Here is a 19,386-nt window from a genome sequence, read left to right on the forward strand (position 1 = left end):
AGTCAGCAAAATAGAAAGCCTGTTAAACAGACAATCAGAAGGCCTGTTAGCTAATTAGAGGGCCTGATATTCAGAAGGCCCGTTAGCCAGAAAATCTGAAGGCCTGTTAGTCAGATAATTAAAAGGCCTGTTAGTTAGAAAATCACAGCAAGGAACGTCTTTACAGCACATTTCAGCAAGGCAATTCAGAGTGTTTTACAGAGATACAAATCAGCAAAACATAAATAAATATATGAATTATATATTTATATATATATATATATATATATATATATATATATATATATATATATATATATATAATCAAAAAGCAACAAAGTAAAATACAACAAATTGAAATAAAAAAGCACAAACATTTTAAACGAAACATACTTTTAGATATAAGCATAAATTTCAGAGTTATGCAGAAAAAAAAAGATTTAAATGATTTGTGAGAATTCTCAAAAGGCAGCTGTAAAAGGTGGATTTAAAGAAGCTGAGAGTTTTATCAGACCTGGTTTTCTCTGGCAGTTTTTTCAGATATTTGGAGCACAGAAGCTGAATGCTGCTTCTCCATGTGTGGTCCTGACTCTGGGGACTGAAAGCAGACCTGATCCTGATGACCTGAGCGGCCTTGATGGTTCGTACTGGATCAGAAGATCACTGATAAATTTTGTCCCTAATCCATTTAGAGCTTCGTAAACCTGCAGGAGTGTCTTAAAATCTATCCTCTGACAAAGCTCAGGACTCAGAAGGCCAAAAACTTAGTTTGAATTAAAAAAATATCAACAAAAGGCACACTAACTTTTTCCGACCAATGGGGCTTCTGACTAACAAGCCCTCTGACTAAAGGGTCTTCTGACTGATGGGATTCATACAGGTGACCCTCTTGCCGGCGTGCAGGTGGTTCACTGAGGAGAGACAAGTATTGAGTTTACTGTGTTAAATACTTGTTTCTGGATTTTGGTCATAAACTCCAGCTGCAAGAAAGTTAATCCTTTAATGATGAGTTAAATTTGGATAAACACGTGATTAACTACAATTAAAGGATTAATTTTGAGACTGAAATGCAGAACAAAGTGTTTTACACAGTGACCCAAAAATGCCGGAAAAAATGACGAAGCCAGTCCATCAGTGAACATCTGAACACCTCAGATATGACCTGAGTCTCTGTTCGTTCCTGTTGGTCCAGGTATCTGTGAGCTCAGGTAAAGACCTTTAAAGAGCAGAGCAGCTAATTATAGGTGTTAGCACGGCCTCTGCACCTGACTGCATTCTTTTTTTTCAGGTGACAGGTGTGACCTGTGCGGCTCCTCACACCCTGCAGGTGGAGGAGAAGCTCCAGCTGGAGTTTGAGGTGCTTCTGGGTGACTGGCCCAACATGGAGAGGAGTCAGTCACATGCAGCGACTCTCTGCAGCGACTCTCTGCATCATAGATTGGGGGTCTACAGAACAATTTAAAAACAATTGTTACAATGTGCCACAATAACTAGAAAAACAAAACTGGGATCGCTTGCACCAATAAAATCTGTTATTTGTTTCCCAGTGTTGTCGTCCAATTTAGTTTTGTGCCGTGAGATCAACACTTATCATGACATGTTTATCTTCTCATATTTCACAACAATAATAATAAATATTATTATTATTATTTAAAAAAAACCTTGGGCTATTTGGAGGGCAGGGTCCCAGAGAAGAAAATAAAGGAACATACACTGTGTGTTTTTTCCACCCAAGAGGGAACTTCAGTGCAGGTTTTGGCTCCTAGAGGCCACTTCAGCTTGTGTTTTTTGCTTGGCGCCGCCCTGTTGGCTATGACTGCCTTTTGCAGCAGCTCTCTCTTTTACTACTTTTTCTCCTGTGTTTGTCTGGAGATCCTACATGTAACCATGGCTGCATTGTTTACATGTAAAATCAGCTGTTAGCAGCCTGTAGCACGTCAACGCTAACTGGTGCTAGGCCGGATGTTTCCCCATAAGGTGAGGAGAAGGAGGTGAGGACGACGTGCTGGTTCTCAGGTGTGAGCCAAGAAGTGACGACATGGACCTGTCCTTCCATCCATCGTTATTGGGAACGTAAGATCTATCTCCAATAAGATGGACGAGCTAGCTGTGCTCACCCAGCAACAGAGGGAATACCAGAGTGGCATCATGCTATTCACAGAGTTTACGAAATGAATTACTTGGAAAGTTTAACTCTACTTCGATGGAGATCTACCTAAAGCTGCTTCTGGACAAGACAGTTATAGCGCCACCTACAGGCCTGGCATGCTTACTACAGCGTTTTAAGTCTCTCAGAGTTTCCGTGTAAACACAGATATATTTTCCCAGCTTTTTTGCGCTTGGGTGAAACGTTGTTGTGTAAACAGGACTTAAACTCAGCCTAATACTATTGTAGCAACATACTACATAGTACATCATTAAATAATATACCTGCGTACGCCGCGTGAGATCAGCCCCTTGTGATGTCACACTCATGCACTTTGAGCGTTGGCACGAGCGTTTGGGATCCTGGTCTCCTTCAGCTTCACCCCTGAATTCACTGACGCACATTTTATACAGTAGGTTATGTAAAAATCCACGTTACATCACCATCTATAGCTTTAAGAAGAACCATGAAGCAGAGCGTCTTCTTCAGCTGTGAGGGATTACCTTCAACTTTAATCTACAAACTCTCTATGAAGTGGGTTAATCTGATAATTACAGAATGCTGAATGGAGGTGAAACATCAACGTATACATGATGGCTCTCTCAGTGACACACAATCACTGACACAGAAACAACACGAAGGATTACATCTCTTGTTTTTCTCATACATTTGAAATTTGATCTCATTTCTGGGACTTTTTTGTCATGTTTGATTGAAATTGTATTCTATAACTTTTGGAAAAGTTGCGTCAGGGGGGACGTTAGCCAGCAAACAGTTCGAAGGTAAACACCCGCACACTTCAATTTGCAAAGGAAATGAGTATTTCTTTCCACTGTTTTGGTGCCAGACCAACATCAGACAAACCTACTGGGACGACTAATCTAGGTCAGATCTTTCCCTCCGAGCTCGTCTCTGCTGATGATGGTGATCGTTGGTTTCTGCACGTGTTGTTGTTGTTATCATGTATGAATAGAAAGATTAGCTCCGTGACTTTGATCAATGCAGTGTCTATAATTATTCTTAATTGGAGTCTGATTTCTTTCCTTTGAGCTGTTTCCTTTCATCGTCCTCTTTTCATTTTCCTTTATCTGTTCACTGATAATCACTGGGTCATCTGTGTCGTGTGATAAGTGCTTTATAAATAACGTTAATTTGATTTGATGGGTGTGATTTCCAGGTAGAAACGTGCGGCTCGTGTAACCCAGATTCTAAAACTGGGTTTTGGTTGTTTACCTCTCTGGGTCACTGAGCTCCCAGCATGCACTCTGCCTGTTTTACCAACAGTCTCTTAGGGGGTATTCAGACCTGGACTGTTTGGTCCACTTTAAACGGACCAGGGTTCGTTTCCCACGCTAGTCCAGACTTTTCATGCAGGTGTGAATAGACACAAACAAACCCTGGTGCGAACCAAACAACTGGACCGAGACCCACTTTTTGGCTCAGTGAGGGGGTCAGCCTCGGATCCTATCCTTACTGGTAACAGCTAAAACCAGAGGGTGGTTAAATTTCCTTGCAGAAAATGCTGGAATGTTGAAATGTTGAGCCCTAACCTATAACTCCGGAACCCTTTGTGACATCATCAACTGTGCAGTTTCCATGGTGATAGGGAGCAGAGCTAAATTCTATCACATCTGTTCGGAACCTTTAGTTAAACCCATTATGACATCAACACCTGTGTGGTTTCCATGGTGATGGGTCACCTTCATTCATTTTAATGGAGCAAAAAAATGCTGAATATCTTAAAAAGTGCAAGGGTTATAAATGGGAAATATACACACATAATTTTCCTTAACGTTCTGAAAATTTTTAAATTCCAACGGTGAAAATTGGTGAAAATTTGTAGCACGAGTAGCGACACCAAAAAATTGCGGAAATTTACGAAAAAGAAGTCCTTACTCCTTACTTCCTGTAAATAAAACCAAAAAGAATCACCAAGCTTTTCTTTATTTTAAAGGGTGCAGTTTGTTGTTGTCATGCCCAGTTAAGTTCATTTCTCGGTGAGCTGTCATTTTCAGACTAATGCGTTTATGTGATCATGCTCATCACTTAGTTTCTGACTCATGCCTGTTGTCAGATCTCCACCTCAGTGTGCTGTGAAGCCACCTCTGAGGGTTTTAACTGTTAGCAACTGGCGCCCCCTGCTGGTCTAACTGGACACGCTTATCTGTGAGCTGCAGAGTAGATTTTACATGTTCTTTAAATGAGGTTATTTATCCTTATTTTAGTGTTTCAGCTCAGAATAAAGTGAAGGAGTATTTGCAACATAAAAAACACAAAAATATAAAAATAGATATGTGGAATAAAAACAACCTGATGAAAATATCTTCAAATACAAAACATGATAAAAAGACTGTCTAGATGTGAAAATAGATCACATCCTGATCTCTGAAGGTAGAAACTGTTTCTCGTTTTGCATGGTTTTACAGAAATGCCTTTCTATCTCTACAATCACCGGCCACTTTATCAGGCACACCTGTCCAACTGCTCGTTAACGCAAATTTCTACGATCTGCTGCAGTTCAAAGCGAGCATCAGATCGAGGAAGAAAGGTGATTTAAGGGACTCTGAACATGGCATGGTTGTTGGTCTGAGTATTTCAGAAACTGCTGATCTACTGGGATTTTAACCCACAACCATCTCTAGGGTTTACAGAGAATGGTCCCAAAAAGAGAAAATATCCAGTGAGCAGCAGTTCTGTGGGACAAAATGCCTTGTTGATGCCAGAGGTCAGAGGAGAATGGACAGACTGGTTGGAGCTGATAGAAAGGCAACAGTAACTCAAATAACCACTGGTTACAACCGAGGTCTGCAGAAGAGCATCTCTGAACACACAACACGTCCAACCTTGAGGCAGATGGGCTACAGCAGCAGAAGACCACACCGGGTGACCCTCCTGTCAGCTAAGAACAGGAAACTGAGGCTACAATTCACACAGCAACACCAAAACTGGACAATAGAAGATTGGAGAAACGTTGCCTGGTCTGATGAGTCTGGATTTCTGCTCCACATTCAGATGGTAGGCTCAGAATTTGGCCTCAACAACATGAAAGCATGGATCCATCCTGCCTTGTATCAACGGTTCAGGCTGCTGCTGCTGGTGTGATGGTGTGGGGGAGATTTTCTTGGCTCACTTTGGGCCCCTTAGTACCAACTGAGCATGGTTTAAAGTCCACAGAAAAAAAGAGAAAAAAAGAAAAACAAGGGGTGACAAAAGAAAAAAAGAAAAAAAAGAAAGAAAAAAGGGGAAAAAAAAAGAAGAAAAAAGAGAAAAAAAGAAAAACAAGGGGTGACAAAAGAAAAAAAGAAAGAAAAACAAAAAAAGAAAGAAAAAAGGGAAAAAAGGAGAAAAAAGAAAAAAAGAGAAAAGAAAAAAAAAAAGTCCACAGCCTACCTGAGTATTGTTGCTGACCATGTCCATCCCTTTATGAGCACAGTGTACCCATCTTCTGATGGCTACTTCCAGCAGGATAACGCTCCATGTCATAAAGCTGGAATCATCTCAGACTGCTTTCTTCAACATGACAATGAGTTCCCTGTACTCAAATGTCCTCCACAGTCCCCAGATCTCAATCCAATAGAGCACCTTTGGGATGTGGTGGAACGGGAGATTCTCATCATGGATGTTCAGACCACAAATCTGCAGCAACTGTGTGATGCTATCATGTCAATATGGACCAAACTCTGTGAGGAATGTTTCCAGGACCTTGTTGAATCTATGACACCAAGGATTAAGGCGGGTCTGAAGGAAAAAGGGGGTCCAACCCAGGACTAGCAATGTCTGCCTAATGAAGGTGAGTGTATAGCGCCTCATGTTTGGTGTAGTACCCTGCAGCTGCCTCTAGGTGTCAGCAGAGGAACAGCTTTTGCCTCTCAGCAGGTGTGCACAGGTAAGTCTACAGATGTGTAGAGCGCCATCCTCTGGGGAAAACACTGCAGCACAACAAAAAAAGCTCTGTCATTATTTCACACTGGTGGAAAAAAATAAAACTACAAATGCATCTGATATACTGAATTAATAAAAACCAGAAGAAAAAACTTTGAAATAACTAAAACAATATATCATTACATTATAACTCACTCTTATTGTATATTAAAACTTTAACCCTAGATTAGTTTTAACTTTTACCTGCAACCAACTTTACAGTGAAAGTTGAATTCACAACAATGTAAAATTAAAATAGTGACCTCAGACGAATGAAAACGAACCCTTAAGGGAGTATGTTTACAATTTTTATGATTGCATAAATCTTTCAATAGAAAATGAAAATACAACACAAATTTAATTCCTGTGTATCTTTCTTTCTTTCTTTCTTTCTTTCTTTCTTTCTTTCTTTCTTTCTTTCTTTCTTTCTTTCTTTCTTTCTTTCTTTCTATTCTGTACCAACGGTCAGTTTTTCTCACTAATAAGGGCCCAGGTTAGGTCTGGGGGTTACTGAATACAGCAAATCCTCTGACAATTGATCTGTTTCTATTGTAATAAAAAATGATCTGGATCTATTATAATAAAAAACGAAGGCTAAACTGTAAAAAATGTCACTGTAAAATAACAGTAAAATACTGGCAGCTAAAAATGTCCAGTCATTTCCTGTTACTGTGCAGTGCATGGACTTTCAATTTTCTTTTTTTTTATAGTGTACAGTTCTATCATGAAGCTCACACTCTACGACCTAACCCTTTAAACCCTAATGGCTGTGCTATGCTTTCCACACGAGAATGAGACACACAGAATCAGCACAAGAGAACACAGGTGGCTTTTCTACTTTTTAATTTTCTGAGCAGCATCTTTCCCCAAACTGCAGGGGGCGGTGTATCACAAATACACTTCTGCTTAAGTACAAAACTAGAGGAGAAGGAGTTGTCATGTCACCTTTCACCACTTAACCGGGTACGGGTGGCTGGAGCAGCAGTGATGAGCAGTAGCCCCTGTCCCCAGCCACCTTCACCAGCTCCTCTGAGGGGAACGTAGAATAGAATAGAATAGAATAGAATAGAATAGAACTTTAGTGTCATTATAACAAGTACAACGAAATTAAAGTCACAGCAGCAATCAAGAAAACAAAGTAAGAAAGTGTATAGAAAGTGTAAAAAGCTCCATAAGAAAATAGATGCTGACAGCTTGTCAGCAAAACTGCTAGCGTGATGGGACTTAAGGATTCAAGGAGGGATGAAATCTGAGTCTGTACCCCAAAAAGAGACCACTGAAACCAATAAGCGACCTGTTTGAGTTCACTTACCAGGTCAGTGTGTCAGGTTAACCTTCGTCACGCCCTGAAAGGAGGATTACAAGGAGAGGAAAGGACATCCAGTCTGATGGGATGGAGAGGAAAACAACACGTTTGTGTTTTTGTTCTTAATTAGATGCATTATAAAACAGAGGGCTGTGACTCAGGTACAATGCATGCTGGGAATTAAATTCCTTGAAATGTGTCTTAAAATAGTCCCAGCTGTGGATGTGACTGACGTCTCTAAACTCCCGCCTCACATTTTTTAGTGATGATTACAGTTTAGAGTATGTGAACAATAATACTCGTTAGATCTGGCACTCCTTCATTTTTTATGTGAGTTTATTTTTATTTCTTTTAATTGTTTGAGCCGGGAATCAGTATTCTAAAAGTTCCTTCTGAAGTTCCAGGAACTTGTTATTGACAGCGTGAAACATGTGACTGTTGCTGTGGTGTTGTCACGGGTTTTTTAGTTTGGGGATAAGTTCATAAAAAAACGTCTCTCTCCTCACCCCTGCTGTAATAACTCCCACCACTAGAGGCCGCCACATTTCCAGAGTATGAGGGTGTTCACTCAGTGCTGGCAGATATTAACAGAGATAAGACTTTAAGAACAGAACCCAAAGGGCCTGTTGAGACTTGTTTCAGGGTTTGGTTGTGAACTGAAGTCTATGGTCTGTTTTAAAAACAGCCGTTGGTTACGTAACCTGGCTCTAAATGGTTACCAAGCTGTGTTGATGGTTTGTTTTGCTCTGAAGGGTGAGAAAAGTGACTGAACATGTCTAAAGTGCACAGTGAGGTGGGAACTGACGGAAGGGATCAGGGGGTGAAACATCACAGGGACACCCGTACATACAGTGGATGATGGAGGACATGTCCCTGAGGTGTTTGCACCGTTTGGGCCTCATAGCATCACAGACATGTTCTCGAAGTAACTCGCACCTAACAAACTCGAACAGATGGGTTGTGTCTATTTCTTAAAGAAAAATGATTTCTATGATTAATTTTGTAGTGATGGTGGACACTGGAGCCTAACTGTCAGACAGAAAAAGGACAGAAGAGCAGAAGAAAGAGAAACAGGAGAGAGATAGAGCAACAAAGTAGAATTCCTCTACTATCCTGGAAAAACAGTACCAATTCCAACCACAGGTGTCACTGCAATCAACACCAAACAGATAACCCTGCTTCTCCCAAGTGGTCCGGTTTGGATCAGTAAAGCCTACTTGGTAGGTGGGCATTGTTAGCCGCGTCAGCCAGGTATTAGCGTAAGGCCATAGTAGCTTGACACAGTGTACCGCGCTTATAAATCCAACGAAGAAGAAAAATGCGACACAGTAAACAAAGAGCAATGATGGAAGAAACCCAGCAATTCTGTCACACAGGAAGTGACCATTCTTTCCACCAATCAACAGACCGCAGTGTTTCTAGCGCCACCTTCTGGTGTTGGATTGGTTTAGTCTGGCACCCCAACAGAAGGGAACCAAAAAGTGGGACGGTACGAGTCGGTTATTTGGGGATCTGTCCCTGTTTTGGTCGAAGGAAACGCCACAAAATGCGAGCTGTACCAAGACGAACCAAACTGAAACTCTTGGTGGGAATGGGGCCATAAAGGCTCTAAGGAGTGTCCCTCAGGGCTCTATGCTGGGCCCCTGTCTCCTTTCTTCCTGAAACCCCCTCAAAGCTTCAAAAATGCTAACTCTGACAGTATCTGGATCTGAAGACCCAGGAATGGGACCTGGGCCTCACACAGCAGGGTCTGTCGTATCGAACGCAGCACGTTTCCAGCAGCAGAGCAGTGACACACTCGCACTGATCTCTGGATTTTCCTGTAGAGTCACTTTGACTCCGGGGTGTGAAGGGTTTCAAACCCGCTGCATTTCTGCGGTGAGGTTTCCTACCCAGCCTGTCGTCAAACAAAGCTCCTGTCTGTTAGTGATTTTATCTCTCATTATGCTCCGTCTTTACATCGTCTGCTGCTTTATGATGCTGTGCAGAACACGCTGTAACACTTTGAAGAATGCAGGCGACAAACCTCAGAGCCAGATCTGTCAAAGCTGGATCTTTATAAAGCATCGAGTCTGACGGCACTAATGACACATGAGACACACGCCAACTTCTTTACATGTTTACAGATCTGTCTGGGCCGAGTTCAGGGTCACCAGATCACTTTAGGTAACAGTCCTGGAAACCAGTATTCCTACTGGACTCTTCATTGATGATTTTTTTCTCAAATCTTTTAATGAGCTTCAGTCCTAATTAAATATATCAAATATTTAGTTATTTCTATTTCTTTAATGCCCATTTAAATACTTGATGTCATTTTCTCATTTTCCTTATAATAAATGTTGGATTTATTATACAGAAAATCAAGGGAATTATTTATTAATTTATGTATCTATTTATTTATTTTAAATCAGGCTTTAACATACATAAGATTAGTATTGTATAGTATCATAAATTGATTTTGATGCATTTTTTGTTTTAGTATTATTATCATTATTTATATTACTATTTTTTTTTTCTTAACATTTTTTTAAACATTTTTTTTTTATTTTTTATTTTTTTATTTTTTTTGTTTTTGGTAGTTTTGAGAAAAATAGTTCCGTTTTTTTTACTGTTAATCATGAGATGGGAAAAGTTTTCCATTGTAGGTCTAAACACAAACACTCACATTTCTTAATGGGAAAAAAATAATGTAGCAGTTTTTTTCTATTTACCTGAAAAAAAAATATTTAGTGTTTTTTAGAAGGACTGAAGTTGACTGAAAGATCTGAGGAAAAAAGAAGCAAAGATATTAATCTGTTGTGTTTTTAAAGCAGTTTTTTATAGGGGGCATTTCTGACATAATGTCTTCCAAAGGTAGTGAAGTAAAAATCTAAAGCTACAAAAGAAAAAACAACAACAACAACAAAACTAACAGGAAAAAAAAAATAGAAAACCCCTCAAAATCATTTATATTGTGAATTTCTTGCATATTAAAGTCAAAACTTGAAGAAAAAAAATCCCCAGCCCTCAAACCTTCATAATATGAATAATAATTTGATTTGAATTGATGTCTTTTTCTAGTTTTCAGTTTGATAAATGTTGGAGGGTGAGAATTTATTTATTTATTTATCTATTTTTAGATCAGGCTTAAACTTACATAAGACACGTTTGTACAAAATATCATTCACTGATTTTTATGCATTTTTTTGGCAGTTAAGAGAAAAATAGTTCATTTTTTTATTTTTACTGTTAATCATGAGATGGGAAAAGTTTTCCATTGTAGGTCTAAACACAAACACTCACATTTCTTAATGGGAAAAAAAACAATGTAGCAGTTATTTTCCATTTCCCCGAAAATAGTAATTTTTTTTTATTTTTTTAGAAGGACTTAAGTTGACTTAAAGATCTAAGCAAAAAGAAGCAAAACTATTTGTCTGTTGTGTTTTTAACACAGTTTTCTATAGGGTACATTTCTGACATGTCTTCCAAAGGTAGTAAATCATGAAACAGAAACTGCAAAAGAAAACAACAACATCCAACAGGAAAAAAACAAAAACAATTAAAAAAAAAAAAAGTCAAAATCAATTTTATTATGAATTTCATGCATATCATAGTCTAATCTAAAAAAAACAAACAAACAAACAAAAAAATTCCCAGCCCTCCAACATTTATAATATGAAAAATAATATTTGATTTTTTTCCAAATTTAAATGGTGACATTATGTTTTTAATTGTAAAATTCAAAAATTTTAATAATAATAATAATAATAATAATAATAATAATAATAATAATAATAATAATAATACAAAAAAACCACAGGAAATATTTTGCATTTTTGTTGAGGACCAAAGTGAATTAACCAGAAAAACAAAAACAAAACAAAAGTAAACAAAATGTATTAATCTGTTTTGTTTTTGTAGCACTTTTTGTTAGAGGATGTTTTGACCCCTGTCGTCCTCAAAGGTTGTATGAACATCTCTCAGACATGACTCAGGTGTTGTGATGATCTCTGTGACGCAGTTTCAAACAGGCACGTTTCTATTCCTGACCTCAGAGAAATCAAACGGACCTTAAATAGATAAAAATAACCTCACATGATGAAGGCCTCTATTGTTAATTCACCTGTGATGATGACGATGATGATGATGATGATGATGTTCATAAACACACCTGTGAGGGGACACACCCTGAGAGCAGGCATACTCTGCACATCTGGAGGATGACTGTCTGAGTCTGCTTTTGTTGTCCTGACGTTTGTTTACGACCTGGCAGCGTAAAGGTGTCGGTCCAGGTGCTTTCCATGAGGACGAGGATGAGGCTGAGTGACGATCTGATTGGCTGAGGCCTGACTCTCAAAGGTCACCGCTGACTTAGAGGAAAATATTTCTCAACATCACGTTTCTATGATCGTAAATCCTTTGAAACGAGTGAGACTGTGAGGAGCTGTCTGGTTGGTGAAGATGAAACAGGATGTCTTCTCTGTTCACTCATTTTTATACTGATTAAGTAAAGAAAAAGTCCTCACGGCATCGGCCTCTACATCCAGAAATGGGACATTTTTCTGGACTCTTGGGCTACGGTCTGAAGGTCTTCACTGTGTTGTTAAATCTTTACGAGGTGACTAAAATACCTCCATTTTTCTTTGAACTGTGTCTGAAAAAGCAGAAAATCTGAGTCTATGAAGCTGTCACATGACACGTGACGCGTGTGACGTTTTGTGTTCATGTCAGAGCGGGAGGTAAAGCTTCAAACAGCCTGAGCGTAATTACAGCATCAGAAACACGCAGACAGGTATGTCAGTGACTGAACCAGCACAGCAGGAACACAGTTATACCATCATCATCATCATCATCATCATCATCATCATCATCATCATCGTCGTCGTACTGGTTCACCTCAGAGAGCTTCACAGCTGATTTCACCTGACACAAACTCCCCGCTGGTTGTCCCTCAGCTCACAGGTTACAGGTTACTGTTTTCGTTTATGAACATCGTTTCCAGGACCAAAAAGCAGAATTTAGCTCAAGTTAACGTAAGAGCAACCTCTCCTCATGAATTTGTTAATAAAGACGCTTAAATCACTGGATTAAAACATGCCCTGCTTTTTATTTTCCTCCCACAGCAGAGACTGAGGGTTATTAAAGCTCAGTTCAGTACAATAGAAACAGACACACCTGCTGGATTAGGTAATACAGCCTGTTACTGTCACTGGGAGCAGCAGCACTTTGTGGCTTCCTCAAGGTCATTTCTACAAAGTGTAATTACAGACGCATTGATTAATTATTCAACAATGTGTCCAACAGTTGTCAAATTGTTTTATAATTTGTGTTTATTTTGCTTGTTTTCGCTGCCAGCTGTGAAGCACACTCTTACCTGTGTTTAAGGTCATTAGTAATAGTATAAGTATATAATAAAGTAGTAATGGTATAAGTATATAATAAGTATTATTATAAGGTGCCTGAGTCTGCAAACCAGGGTGAAGGCTCCTAGCCACAAAATTTAGTAATAACGAAAAATGTATGAATCCAATGTTTTCATGCTGGTACCTGCTCCAGTGCGCCCCCTAGTGACTTAAATCTACAGCCCCTCCGGCTACTTTCAGATACTGGCCTGAAAATTTCTGTGCATAACTATTTTACCTAGACCTACAAAAAAGTCTCTGACAACCATGGTGAATTATGAACAGGAAGTTTAGAAATTTAAGTTAAATTTCCGATTTTTAGGATTTATAGGGTACTTGTTTGAATTAACTACTTCTAGGTTTTTCATCAGATCAACTCCAAACTTAGCATGTGTGTAGTAAACACATAGATGATTAAAATCTGTGTAAGGATTTTTTGTAACTCAAAGGGCGTGGCCACAGTCAACCGCCAAAGTTCACCATTTTTTCTACGGAATAAAAACCTCAGTAGCTCTCTTGTACAATACTGATCAGGACCAAAACACACACACACACACACACACACACACACACACACACACACACACACACACACACACACACACACACACACACACACACACTTGTCAGCTTTAAGTACAGCGCCCCCCACTGTGAATATGAAGTCATATGTGTAACTCTGTGAAAAAAAAACTTGTCCTGTTGTGTACATTTTCTTTTCAATTGTTCTCAGATTTGGTTTCCAGGCCTTAATGAACCAACACTGATCAGGTCATGTCCTCTACTTTAAGGGTGTGTCTATGGCGCCGACTCAAGGTTATAATAGTGAACTATACCGAAACTAAAAATGAAAACTAAGATTTAAAACACATTGCAGTTGACTCAAACTAATAAAAACTAGAAAAGAAAACAAAAACGATACGTAAACTAAAACTGTATCTTGTGTTCACAAAACTAACTGAAACTCACCAAAATTATAGACAAAATGTCCTTCATTATTGTTTCTGACAATATTAACAGCCTTTAGGATTTAAATTAATCCGACACATTTTCCCAACAAATTTTACAACAGTTTTCGGCAGTTGTCACTGCTGTACGGCACCATCACAGCGACGTACTGGGACGAGCTTGTTTACTGCATTGACTGGCTGTGTGCTGTGCTGCAACCAAACATAGTGGATCAATGAATCAGAGCATCTGTAAGAGTTTAATTTCATGTGAGTCTGACTTTATTGTTACAGAGTCCAAGTTTCTAATTATTAAAGCTCATATTATATTGTTTTATATAATTTATGTTTATATTATTTAATGTAATTTTTGTTAACATTATTTTTATATAATTTATGTTTATATTATTTAATGTAATTTTTGTTAACATTATTTTTATATAATTTATGTTTATATTATTTAATGTAATTTTTGTTAACATTATTTTTATATAATTTATGTTTATATTATTTAATGTAATTTTTGTTAACATTATCTTTTATATAATTTATGTTTGTATTATTTTGTGTAATTAATGTTAACATTTTTTATATAATTTATGTTTATATTTTTTATATTAAGTTTATATTATTTTCATGTGTTTAAGGCAGCAGCCAACAGTTCAGTATCAGCATTGACTGAGCAGTGAGCTCTATGTTGGACTGGAAAAAAAAACAGTATTACAAAATATTTACTCTGACCTTTTTTGAATCCTTCACCGGGCTAATAAGGTATGAAAAAAATAAAACTAAACTGAAACTAAACTGAAACTAAACTAAAACTGAGCCTTGTTGCAAAAATCAAAACTAAATAAAAACTAGAATGCCCGCTCTAAAACTAATTTAAACTAAACTGTAATGGCAGAAAAATGTAAAAACTAACTAAAACTAAACTAGAATGAAAAATCCAAAACTTTTATAACCTTGCGCCAACTCAGAGTCTGATATCTCTCTACCAACAAGGAAGACAGTTACTCCTACTTCATACATATAAGGTCCAATCTGCTTCAAATTTCACACACCACCAAGGTCCAACTTGCAATACATTTGAGCTGAAAATTCAGCTACTGTGATAGCGCCACCCTTTGGAAATGCATGGTACTGTCTTGCACACACATTCTCCAAGCTTTTTCAAATTTGACCCATATGATAACAGTCCTACTTTGGACTCATATTTATATTCATTTGAGGGATGGGGAAAGTGCCACCTATTGGAGACACGCGCTTTTAAGTACCAAAAACTCATTCAAACATGCTTCAAACAAACATCCACATTCACATTCTTTAATAATCTCTCAGTTGCTTATGTTTGCTGTGGGGGCCAGACCTTGTATACCTGTGTAGGTTTTGGCTGAAGCAGATCTTGCTGCACACGCAGTGTATGCAACATGCCCCAACAGGCGCAGGTAGGGCGAGGGCCCGCTTACTGCCGCTTGTGGCTTTACTTATTGCTATTATTATAATCGTTGTTATTATAATTAGTGGTAGTAGCAGTAGTAGTAGCAGTATTAATGGGGGATAATGAAAGTTGACACGAGCATCAGAAAGTGTGGGTATGTACATACAGATGACTGAGAGTCCACCGGAAACTTTACAATCAGACTTCAGTTCAGACCATGAAAAGTCATTTTACCACTTTTCTGAGTGACCGTAATGTTTGACGATTTATATAAACAAATAAACACGTCACTCAGGAATAATGACCCTATTACCTAGATCTTAGTACTCATAAAACTGGTCAGCCTGCTCTGAGACTGACGCTGAGGTGTGACCTCTGAGATTCTCCGTGAGTAGAGTCACTGAGCGACTCCTTCAGACCTCAAGAAGGATTTCAGAGTGGGTACCCTGACAGATCTGCAGTCTGAAGGGAAACAACAGAAGATAAAATCAGAGCTGTTCATAACGTTTCACAGCTTCTCTCTAATCTCATGTGTTTGCTGCTGCGTCTCCTCACTCAGACTCGGCACAATGAGCGCCTGCTGCTGTGTGTACTTTAACAAACCATGCAGAACATTTTGATTCCTCTCCAAGCTGCTCTTAAAGAGATAATGTAACACTAAAGATGATGGATTGGCAGCGCCTGAATGAATTGTAAACCTCTTTTATCCGACCTCTCTCTGCTTTGTTGTCCCTCCCGTGTTCAGCCCTTCTGCGGTATTTCTGACAAACCCCAGCGAACAGATTGACTGTTTGTTTTCCACTTGTTGTGGTCTGCCGTTAGACGATGGATAGATGAGCTGTGTGGCTGATTTCAGTCTCGTCTCTGCTCTCTGTGAATGCCTAACGTGTTTACCCAAAGAGATCGCTCCGAGTCTGTTTGTGCAGTTTAGAAAATCCATGACATGTTTTGTAGACCTATTCTGTGTGAAAACAAATACAACACAGACTACCAAACATCCCCCAACCTTCAGGAGAGTGGGACGGACCATTAATCACAAATAACCAGAATAAAACTCATGACGAAGTTTCCAAAGGATTTCAGGAGAAAGAAGGGAGACGCTTCCAAATGTTGTATTTCTCTTTCCCACGTTTCAATCGTGGATGTAAAGAACTGGATGCTTGGACCAAACTGTGTCCACTTATTGCAGAAGGCCCATTAGTCAGAAAATGACCAACAGGCCTAAATAGTAACTGAACCAAAGCTAACTGTCTGGCTAAAGGGTGGACCCTGGCTCAGCTTGCAGATTCTCAAACCCAGAGGCGTCGCCTGGCCCGGGCATCTGGGGCTTCAGCCCCGGATGTTTTTTCCTCAGCCCCGGATAATTCAACTTCAGAATGAACATTGAGCCACCAAAGAAGTTGTAGTTTCCGTTTTCATGAACGCAACACAGGATGACGTCTTGTTGATGCCAAGACCAATCAGAGAGGGGTTGCGTGAAGGATCCGTTTTCTATTGGCTAAGGACGCGCTGGATTCAGCGAGGCATTAAAAAAACTGCACCTGACAGCCACAGAAAAAATGGACATAAGAAGATTTTTCAAACAGAACGAGGCTGAGGCTCACGTCTCCTGGAAGCATTCAACGGACGAAGGTAAATGAAAAATTTAATTTTCATTTGTTTATCCCTTGAAAATTATCTTAAACTAGTGTCAGGCGGGCGTGTGTGCCGGTACCTTGGCGCTGTGGTAAGGTACCGGCAGGGCTAGACGTGCAGTTTTTAGGCGGGCTGAAAACCCGCGGTGCAGGGCTCGGCCGTCCAGTCGTCCCAGAGATGTAAAGACGTGCTTACGGGACGTCGATAATTGATAGCGCTCGCTCTCCCGGGACAAGCTGAAGGCACATCACCGTCGCAACCATTGACTTTGTAAAATACTATGCATATTACCGCGCTAAGCTTCTCACAGCACGAGACTCACAGAAAAGTTTAGCTAGCCTGCGGGGCTAGTCTGCCTTTTAGCTACAAGACTTGACACAAATAAGGTCTGTCTGTCTCTCTCTTTCATGTGGTCGCGTTCGTGCGAGTGCACATATCTTAATACTTCCTCTATCACAGTCACTGTACAAGAGATTGTAGTTTGAATTAGCCCTCTTTCACTGGCTCAGTCTGCCTCCTCCACATGCACTCTCTCCTGCTCTGAAGACAGAGCGCCGTCGCGTACGCGAAGCGTCTGTTTACATGAAGCGCGGTCTCATCAGTCAGCAAAATGAGACACAGAGAGCACTGCTAAAACTTTAGAGACTTTTAGACTTATGGTAAGTTGTTTTCAGCCAACACAGCCCTCTAACAACCCCGCTTTGATTTAAACGATTGTCGGGAGATGCACTCGCGGTGATCATAAGTCATGGATCACACGCACTGTCCGCGTGCTTGTGCTCGTGCATGAAGTAAACCGTGCCGAAGTCCACCTCTCTGAAGCCTGCCAAAGCAGAGAAGTGAATTGTGCTTAAGCACGGCACGGTTGCGGTCACATTGGCCATTCAAAGCATGCTTAGGGGTTGAAACCTGCTTAAAACCCTTAAAATCCCAAGCACTCTCTGAGCGTTTTTTGCTTCTGTCATATTTTACTCACTGTGCTCTCATTTTTCACTGTGAAGTGAAGTGCAGCACCTCTATAGACTCAGGACAACCGTGGCTATAGGCTGATGTAACTTAATTATGTCTATATGCAGTGTAACAAAATTCAAAAGCTGTAATTCATTAGAAAAAAAGAGATACGAAAAAAATGTTTTTTTTTCTGATTTAATTTTTTTTTTAATAAGGTGGGAGTATATACAACACACTTTTAGGTACCCCGAGGCATAAGGAACACTGGGAAAAAGTGTTGTGGTTCCATCTTTACAGAATCTACACATTCTGGTACCTAAGATAAGTTGATTTGAATTTAAGGCCGGTTTTTGCTTCTGTCACATTTTTACTCACTGTGGACTCATTTTTTACTCACTCACTCACTCACTCACTCACTCACTCACTCACTCACTCACTCACTCACTCACTCACTCACTCACTCACAGTTTGTGAGTTCAATGCTCAAGTTCTTTCTTGCATCCTGCTCAAAATGAATTGTATTATTAATAAAACAAACGAACAAAAAAAAAGGAAATGCAACTAATCCTGTTGTAATGGCCAGATGTTCCCTTAAATGATTGCTTTTTGATAACACCTATTATGATAAAATTAATCTGCTGTTATATTCTGTTTACAGATGACATTGACACTACAGGAAAGGAGAATAAAAGGGAAGATCCCAAGCAAAGGGAGGTAGAAGGAGACCAAGAAGACAATCATGACACTGAGGTCAGTGATTTGGGGGCAGCAGAAACAGGGCCAAGACGCATAAAGCATCACTGCTTTCCCTCCAGCATGTTTGGCAAGGCAAAAATCATTTAATATGTTCTGTTGTCATTGAATATCCATTTTTTTGTTTTTCTGGCAGCAGATTCAAAGGATGGAAGGAATGAGCAGATGGAGAGAAAAGGGCAGCTGAAACAGAGGTGCAACACAACACAATAGGGGTGGAAAGAAAAATTAAGTTCATGTTCAAATGGCTCAACAGTAATATACTTAATAAATCTTAATTAAATATACACATGTGTTGTGCTTTTTGGGGGGAAATATGACTCCTGATATTGTCTGTGCATCATCACTCAACATTTTTTTCATGGTCTGGTGTGTGAAACAAAACAAAACAAAAGCAAACTAAAAATCACAAATCATGTAACCTCTAACACTTTAAAAAATGAGGGGGAATATGACGAGGCTTCAGTCAAAATATTTATTAAAAAAAATATTTTTGGCTTTAATTCCTGTATTATCTATACGTGCATCATCCTGATCTATCAGTACAATATAATTTACTTTTGACACATTCTTAATAGAGGTCGACCGATATGGGTTTTTTGGGGGCCGATGCCGATGCCGATGCTTTCCAAATTTGGGCAGCTGATGCCGATATGCATAGCCGATTTTTCCAATTTGATATTCAGGCCGATTGTTAAATAAATATATATTTATCACATTTTTGTGAAATGCAGCAATTTCTGAGCAACTAAAAGAAATCTATTACAACAAGTCGTGTCCAGTCCTCTGAACATTTATTCAGCTTTCAAAACAATTAAATATTTTGTCTGAGTAAACACACAATGTAACAGCATTAGTAAACATTCACACTCTTCTTAAAATGTCAAAAAAGAAATTTAAACTTATGAATATAATTTGAACAAAAGTAT

At 39.1% G+C, this 19,386-nt stretch overlaps 1 long non-coding RNA gene across 2 annotated transcripts; it reads left to right on the forward strand.

Moving 5' to 3' along the window:
- The first annotated feature begins 16,620 nt into the window (after positions 1-16,620).
- Positions 16,621-18,707, forward strand: LOC141802580 (uncharacterized). 2 transcript variants are annotated; one of them, XR_012599507.1, is made up of 3 exons: positions 16,621-16,750; positions 18,363-18,454; positions 18,594-18,707. It is a non-coding gene; the product is annotated as an uncharacterized LOC141802580 (long non-coding RNA). The 2 variants fall into 2 exon arrangements; XR_012599508.1 differs by having other exon boundaries at positions 18,597-18,696.
- The last annotated feature ends 679 nt before the right edge of the window (positions 18,708-19,386 follow it).

The sequence above is a fragment of the Halichoeres trimaculatus genome, unplaced genomic scaffold, assembly GCF_033239565.1.
Source record: "Halichoeres trimaculatus isolate MK-OKI-2021-1 unplaced genomic scaffold, fHalTri1.1 fHalTri1_scaffold_14, whole genome shotgun sequence".
Lineage (NCBI taxonomy): Eukaryota > Metazoa > Chordata > Actinopteri > Labriformes > Labridae > Halichoeres > Halichoeres trimaculatus.